Source organism: Electrophorus electricus, chromosome 8 (genome assembly GCF_013358815.1).
Source record: "Electrophorus electricus isolate fEleEle1 chromosome 8, fEleEle1.pri, whole genome shotgun sequence".
NCBI lineage: Eukaryota > Metazoa > Chordata > Actinopteri > Gymnotiformes > Gymnotidae > Electrophorus > Electrophorus electricus.
The window spans coordinates 11,034,487-11,041,855 of NC_049542.1; the positions used below are offsets into that span (position 1 = coordinate 11,034,487).

Here is a 7,369-nt window from a genome sequence, read left to right on the forward strand (position 1 = left end):
TCTATCTGTCTATCTATCTATCTATCTATCTATCTATCTATCTATCTATCTATCTATCTATCTATCTATCTATCTATCTATCTATCTATCTATCTATCTATCTATCTATCTATCTATCTATCTATCTATCTATCTATCTCTGTCTGTCTAGATAGATAGATAGATAGATAGATAGATAGATAGATAGATAGATAGATAGATAGATAGATAGATAGACACACACATATGTGGTTGTGTGTGTGTGTGTGTGTGTGTGTATTATAAGGAACACACATAAGTACAACAGAACATATGCTCTAGCAGAGTCAAACCCATGATCTTGGTGTTGCTAACACCTTGCTCTGCTCTAAATATGTATATATACTGTGTGTGTGTGTGTGTGTGTGTGTGTGTGTGTGTGTGTGTGTGTGTGTGTGAGAGAGAGAGAGAGAGAGAGAGAGAGAGAGAGAGAGAGAGAGAAAAAGAAAGCTTTACCCACTGCCCTTGCACAGGCAGTGCTGGAGAAATGATTTGACAAATAAGCAGTGTGATCAATAAAAGCAAATGCAAAAAGCCAGGCTTAGATTGTGGTGAGATTAATGAAGACAAAACCTGTACAATACTCCCCACAAACTAAGTACCTAAATAAATTGAACATTAACTACAGTGGCTACAAATATGTACTCTGTTCCTAAATTTAGGCCTATGCAGGAAAGTACTCGGAAAACCGAAGTGTTTGAATGCCAACTGTTTGGCATCAGCCTCCGAAGCTGCATTTCTAAACTTCCTAATGTGAAGCAGATGAGCAGACAGAAAGCAACCTTTGACTGGCCATGAGCGGAGCATGCCCCGAGCATGTGTACCACTGCACACAGGCCATGCCGAGTGCTTGTCCTGGCTTGCCCTGCAGGTTACACCAGCTTCACAGATGAGTCCAGGACCCCAGTGCTTTAGCAGAGTAATCTCCCAGCCCAGGCTCAGAAGGGGGCATTAACCAGGAAAGCAAGACTCTTCCCCAGCCAGGGACCAGCCACTTGAGTGCCAATACTCACATTAAGATGGTGCGGTGAAATGCTGCACTCCAAGGTATGAAGTTGATGAATAAACATGATGTGAGAAAACAAGTGTCAAATGTTATTTTCCACTGTGCTATAGGAGTTAAGAGTGATGCCACTGTTATTGATATACATAATCCTAAAAATTATAGTGATGTCATAACAATAAAATAATAAGGCATATGCATTAAAAAATACATTTGAACTTCGACCTTTGTGTTAAAAAACAATAATTCAGTCAGTTTAATACATTTTTGATGTACCAGGTATTAATATTAGATGCCACACAATCAGTTTTCTGAAGAGTTTTTCCAGCGCCTACAAACAGAGCACTCCAGCATGACGTACACCTTATGATGTTGTTATTATTATTGTTAACAGTGCTATTATTAATAGCTGGGCTTTGGGCTTTGTGTAGACTGAGAGTGGTGACCGTGGCAACAGATGCTGTGGGGTGGGTTTTTTCGACGCCCACCACACGAGGCTGAGGTTGGAGCATTGGCAAGCCAGCTGCTCACCACAGTCATCCTGGCACTGGTCCTTGCAAGGTACACACACAGACACACATAGACATGCGCTCTAGTGCAGACATAAACCACACACTCACTGAGTGTTCGTCTCACACTTAAACTCGCACCTTCACACGCACACTGATCAACAGAATATTCCGAACATTAACAAATATGCACATAAACATGGAGAAGCACAAACATGCACACACACAGCACACTCATCCTTAATGATGCTCTAATTAACCCACACAAACTCACATTGAGACACATGCATAGGCAGACATAAACATACACACACACATACACACATTTTCCATTTACCGTGTATATTAAGAGGTGGTGGAGACAGTTCATTCCAGGCAAGTTGGGAGTGTGCTTTGCCACCCGGTCCCCAGACCCAGAATGTAGCTGGGCACCATTCCTCACTTTCCAAACCCACCGCAGCGTCCGCTCCCGACGCTTTTACGCCCCTCACAGGGCAGATGGGAGCCTGCCGTTCCCACTCACTCCCTCTGATTCTCTTCTCCGATCCCTCGCTTTGCCAAGAGAACTGCACTTTGTTCCTTCAATATGAAAGCAACTTATTCTTTCCATTTGGGATTTTGACCACGGAACCAGCCCAATCACAGCGTCTCTGCAGCTTTTGGGCCGCTCCCTGCCTCACTTTTTTTTTTCTTTCTTTTTTTTATTCTTGCTGCTATTTTTGGGTCTTCCACAGGGAAAGGAAGATTAGGAGAGAGGGAGTGTGAGTGAAAGTGAGGGTGGTAGAAAGTCAGTGGGGACAGAGGGTGGGTGAGGTGGGGGGGGCAGCAGCACCAAGTGCCAAGAAAAGTAGGAAAGGAGAGTTCCTTACGAAGACACAGGAGACGCTGTCAACACATATACACAGAGCTCAATATAGACTGACACCGTTCCATGCATGCCTCTGCTTCACACACTCAAACAAACACAATCACACTCACACACACACACCTCTGCTTCACACTCATACACACACGTAGAGAAGTGTCCTCACCCTGTCCTAACCTCTCTGCTCACACACCATCTCTTGCTTAACCTCCACCATGTTTTACTCATGTTGCTACTTTGAATCCTCTCTCTCTCTTCTCTTTCTCCCTCCTTCCTCACAGGCTGGGTGTTATATGCTGTCTTGGCATAGTGCCTGAAATGGGTCAAATATAACTCTGGAATTCCTCTCATGCAGTCTCTCTTCCTTACTGACTTACCATGGCCCCTCTTTCTTATACATTCACACTCACACATACATAAAAAGTCAGTCTTTCCTGGGGGTTACAATAGACTTTATTTACACTTAACTGAGTAGTAAGAGGGCACCCGACAGTACCACTTCTGAAAAATGTACTTAAAATATTTGTATGTGTGTTGCCTGTTTTCACTATCCTATAGCTATGCAGAATATTCTGCAATATACATTTTCTTTCTAACCACATGTTCATTAACACTATACTGCCATTCTACATTCAACCTGAATACAAAAGGATGTTTATCAGCTTGAAACATCATCTCCAGTATAATAGCAATACTCCTGAAACATTTAAGCACCAAGACAAATTCAACATGAACCACAAGACCTCTTTTTTCTTCTTAACGTTCATTTCTTTCTTTCTTTAGTCCTTTCTATTATCCTTTCTTGTTTTCAGCATTCTCTTGGTTTTTGCATTCTCTCTTTTTCCCATTTTGACCTCCTAACTCCCTTTCACTCTTTTTCTCCTCATCTCTCTATCCTGTCTTCCCCAGAGCCAGAGTGTGTTAATCCTATTACAAATGTGTGAATACCAGCTGGGACAAGGGGAAGGAGAGGGACAGGACAGTGAACCATGAGTGTGTGTGTGTGTGTGTGTGTGTGTGTGTGTGTGTGTGTGTGTGTGTGTGTGTGTGTGTGTGTGTGTGTGTGTGTGTGTGTGTGTGTGTGACAGGACAGTGAACCATGTGTGTGTATGTGTTGGTGGGGAGGATGTATTTTGTGAGAATCAAATGTCTTCATGATGACAGAAAGTGTGTTAAAAAGGTGATAGTATTTGGCATCATTTTTCTGCTTTTGTTCATTAAGGTTAATATTACTCCACAAAGTTATTAAAACAAGTGCTAAAAGTTTGCATAGACTTTGGAACCTTTCTCCAGTTTGGTGAATGTGCTTCTGGGAGAGGGGCATGGACTATAGTTCATAGTTCAGAACTGTAAATAAGTGAGTATGTGCGTGTGTGTGTGAGTGTTGTGTGTGTGTGTGTGTGTGTGTGTGTGTGTGTGTGTGTGTGTGTGTGTGTGTGTGTGTGTGTGTGTGTGTGTGTGCGTGTATGTGTGTGTGTGTGTATGTGTGTGTGTGTGTGTGTGCATGCGTGCTAAATCAGAAGTAAGTGCTAAGAGGTGAGTGAAGCAGACAGCAGAGAGACAGGCCAAATGTGTTTCCTGAAGGCTTCAAGGACCAAGAAAACAAATAAGTCACAATGAGTCCATTCACACTCTTTTTTGCTGTCTTTCTCTCTCCCTCTGCTTGTTTCTTTTTCTCTTTCTCTCTCCTGCCTCTTCTTACATTTTCCCTACCTACACACAAACACACCCTCTCTCCCTCTCGCTTCCATTTTGGACTTTGCTTTATCTTTTACACTCTCACTAGTTTGTCCCCACCCCTTTATGTCTTTCTCTCCCTGACCCTCTTTCCTAATCCCTTATTCTCCTGAGGCTTCTTCACCCTCTCCCACACCTCACCCCACACCACCCGACTTCCCCTCTCTCCCTCAATCTGACACTCACTTCCCCTATGTCTCTCTTCCCCTCTCTCTCTGTTTTTCCTACTCTCAGGCCAATCTCAGAAGTCTCGAAAAGACCTCAATTTCCAGTTTATCTTGTTTTTAGCAAAAAGATGGATAAAAGAAAAGAAGATGGAGATACTGAATCAGGAGTCAAGAGGTGGGCTGCCAACCATGGCACCTTGAAACATCTTCATAATGCTTTGTATTACACACACATACACACACACACACACACACACACACACACACAAAAGAAAACCTGCCACCAGGAGAACACAAAGCACCCTTTGTGTGTGCACGAGTGTTTGGATTCTGAATGCATATGTGTGGACATGTATTTTGGTGCCCCTTTACAGGGTCAATGGGTGCCATTTAAGACCTATAGTCATGTATGGGAGTTGGCTGAGGAGGGGCACTTTCCCTATTGGACCCCAATCACATTACCATTAGATTTCCTTAATCAGATCCTCTTAAAGTGCAGTGCAGAGCTCATGATCTGATCTCGCTCCCTGCTCCCTGCAGAGCCCTCTGTTTACTGGGCACCATCTCAACCTGCAAATCTAGGTCACCAGTTTAATCAAGTTTATCTGCTTCTTCAGTGACTGACTGATCTTTAGGCATCACCCTTGGCAATCTTGGTTTAATCTAGTCCGACCGGCATTAGAGCGTTAGCTCTGTGATCAGTCCGTCACAATCGCTCATCAGTTCAGCACTGGGAAAGCAACTCACTGGACGTGGCTTCAGAAGCCCACTTAAGTTGAGACTTAGACATGTTGCTCTTAGTGACTGGCAGTGGTGATAAGCAGATAAATGGGGGATTGATTCATGCTGATATGTATTGTCTGTCTTCCTTTGTTGTATTAGCAGCTCAGTTTACTGACTCAGGTAAAACGCCTGCACAATTTCTGAATGCGTTCACTTTGTGTCTGGACATTTGGTTCAAAAGCAAGGCAGCTCTCAAAGGTTAGCCAACTTTTACATCCATCAAGGAGTTAATTTAATCATTTAATTTAATTACTCTCAGTTTATGATATGTGAGTAGACATGTATATTAGCCTGAAGCACATATATGATCATAATACTTGTCTGCTTAGATCAATTATGCATTATTTATTTTATTTTAGTAAGATTTAACAAAGTTAAACTTCTGAGAGTATCAAACCTAGGATTTGAATAAACTGTGTAAGGAATGCTTTATACAATGTTTTTCATGCAAATCAAGTTGAGTAATAAAATTGCATATTTTAATTAGCAAATCTAAATATTACAATTACATGTTAAATTTGAATTAAAATAGTACAAAAGCAAACATTAGGAAATTTGCTTGGATGAGCTGTTTCTTTATTGCAGTCTCTGCGTTTTTTGTGGACATATTTTATAAGATATTTAAAAAATATTACTTTTCCAAGTTTGATATTTTATTTAAATGGATTAGGAACACTCTTTCTTGACCCTTGACTGTTGCTTGCTGTTAATATTCTTTACAGTGTTTGATGTGTAGTTTTGTAACAGCTCTATTTCAGACTATCCCCTCATACCCCAGGTGATCAATCTTATTGACTACTCTTTAGTCTTCTCTTGTCCTTTGGGAAACTTGAGGCAGTTTATCTTCAATTACAGCCAGCCCACTACAATGTTTGGATGCACCATGGTTTTCACGTTAAAATCCAGAATTACTGTAGTTGGTGATAATGTTGAAACTGTTGACTGCTGGGAGAAAAAAAAAGTTCAGCCAATCCTGGCCTCACTCCTGTTCAGACATGTCACAGATCTTGAAGGTACCTCAGTAGTGGAGCCTCCACAGAGTGGTGTCTTTCTGCCAGTGCTGTGCAGACAGTCTGGGACATGTCATACACTGGGCCACAGAAGAAAGCTCATCAGTGGGTGGAAGGACAGGCTCTTCTCTTTTTTAGACTCGCTCTCTCTTGTTCTCATTCCTGTCTCATCTATATCTCTCCCCTTCTTGTTCTCATTCCTGTCTCATCTATATATCTCCCCTTCGTGTTCTCATTCCTGTCTCATCTATATCTCTTCCCTTCTTGTTCTCATTCCTGTCTCATCTATAGTTCTCCCCTTCTTGTTCTCATTCCTGTCTCATCTATATCTCTCCCCTTCTTGTTCTCATTCCTGTCTCATCTATATTGCTCCCCTTCTTGTTCTCATTCCTTTCTCATCTATATCGCTCCCCATCTTGTTCTCATTCCTGTCCCATCTATATCTCTCCTACTTTATTTTTCTGCTACTGTGTCTGTCTGTCTTTCTGATTAGGGATGGCAAGGTTGCCCCACAAAAGAGAGGAGAGAAAAAAAACATCAAAACATCAAAAAAGAAGGCCAGAAACCATATTAGGCCACTCATGTAGAAAACAAATGGCTACAAAGGGCCTACCGTGTCAGATTCACATTGACATCAGCTGGCTTTTATGTTAACTTCCTTTTGGTTTTCAAACCTTCAGTATGAACTAACCCAAAATTCTCATCCAAAATTGCTGATACAATCCCAGTGCAGGCCAATGTTAATTCTCAAGATTTCTTTATAAAATGTTAGTCACTGAGAAGACATGTGTGCTTAAACTCCTGTGTATGAGTTTGTGTCTGAGAGTGGGAGATAGATGAACATTAACACTGTTTTGTTCATTTGGTATTGATGTGCAAACGCTTCAGAGATGCCACTGTGTTTATGCTGCAGATGGAGAAAGGCGGAGGTGAACGAGGGAAATGGAAGTGGGTCAGTGGAGAAGGCCACCGACCGTCACCAATTTTTTTTTTCCTTTTCCATTCAACCTCCTTTGCTCTACTCTTCCATCAGGGGTGGAATTGTTTTGAGCTGTCATATGCATGCTCAGCATGGTATGCATATATAACACTGACACAGGGCTAATACAGTACAAAGCTAATACAGGCAAACAAACCTGCTATGCTCCTAGAAAGAGCCATCACTTGTGAAAAATACACACAGTAATACTTTGAATTTGTATTAAAATGCTGATCAGTAATTAGCCTATTATGAGTAAAGACTGATGAGTAAAATGAGCTACTCTGAATAGGTTAGC

The 7,369-nt window shown here is 41.7% G+C and overlaps 1 long non-coding RNA gene across 1 annotated transcript; it reads left to right on the plus strand.

Annotated features, from left to right (window-relative positions):
- Positions 1 to 976: 976 nt before the first annotated feature.
- On the plus strand, positions 977 to 7,369 carry LOC118241934. Its single transcript, XR_004776426.1, has 3 exons — positions 977 to 1,065; positions 1,453 to 1,582; positions 7,006 to 7,369. It is a non-coding gene; the product is annotated as an uncharacterized LOC118241934 (long non-coding RNA).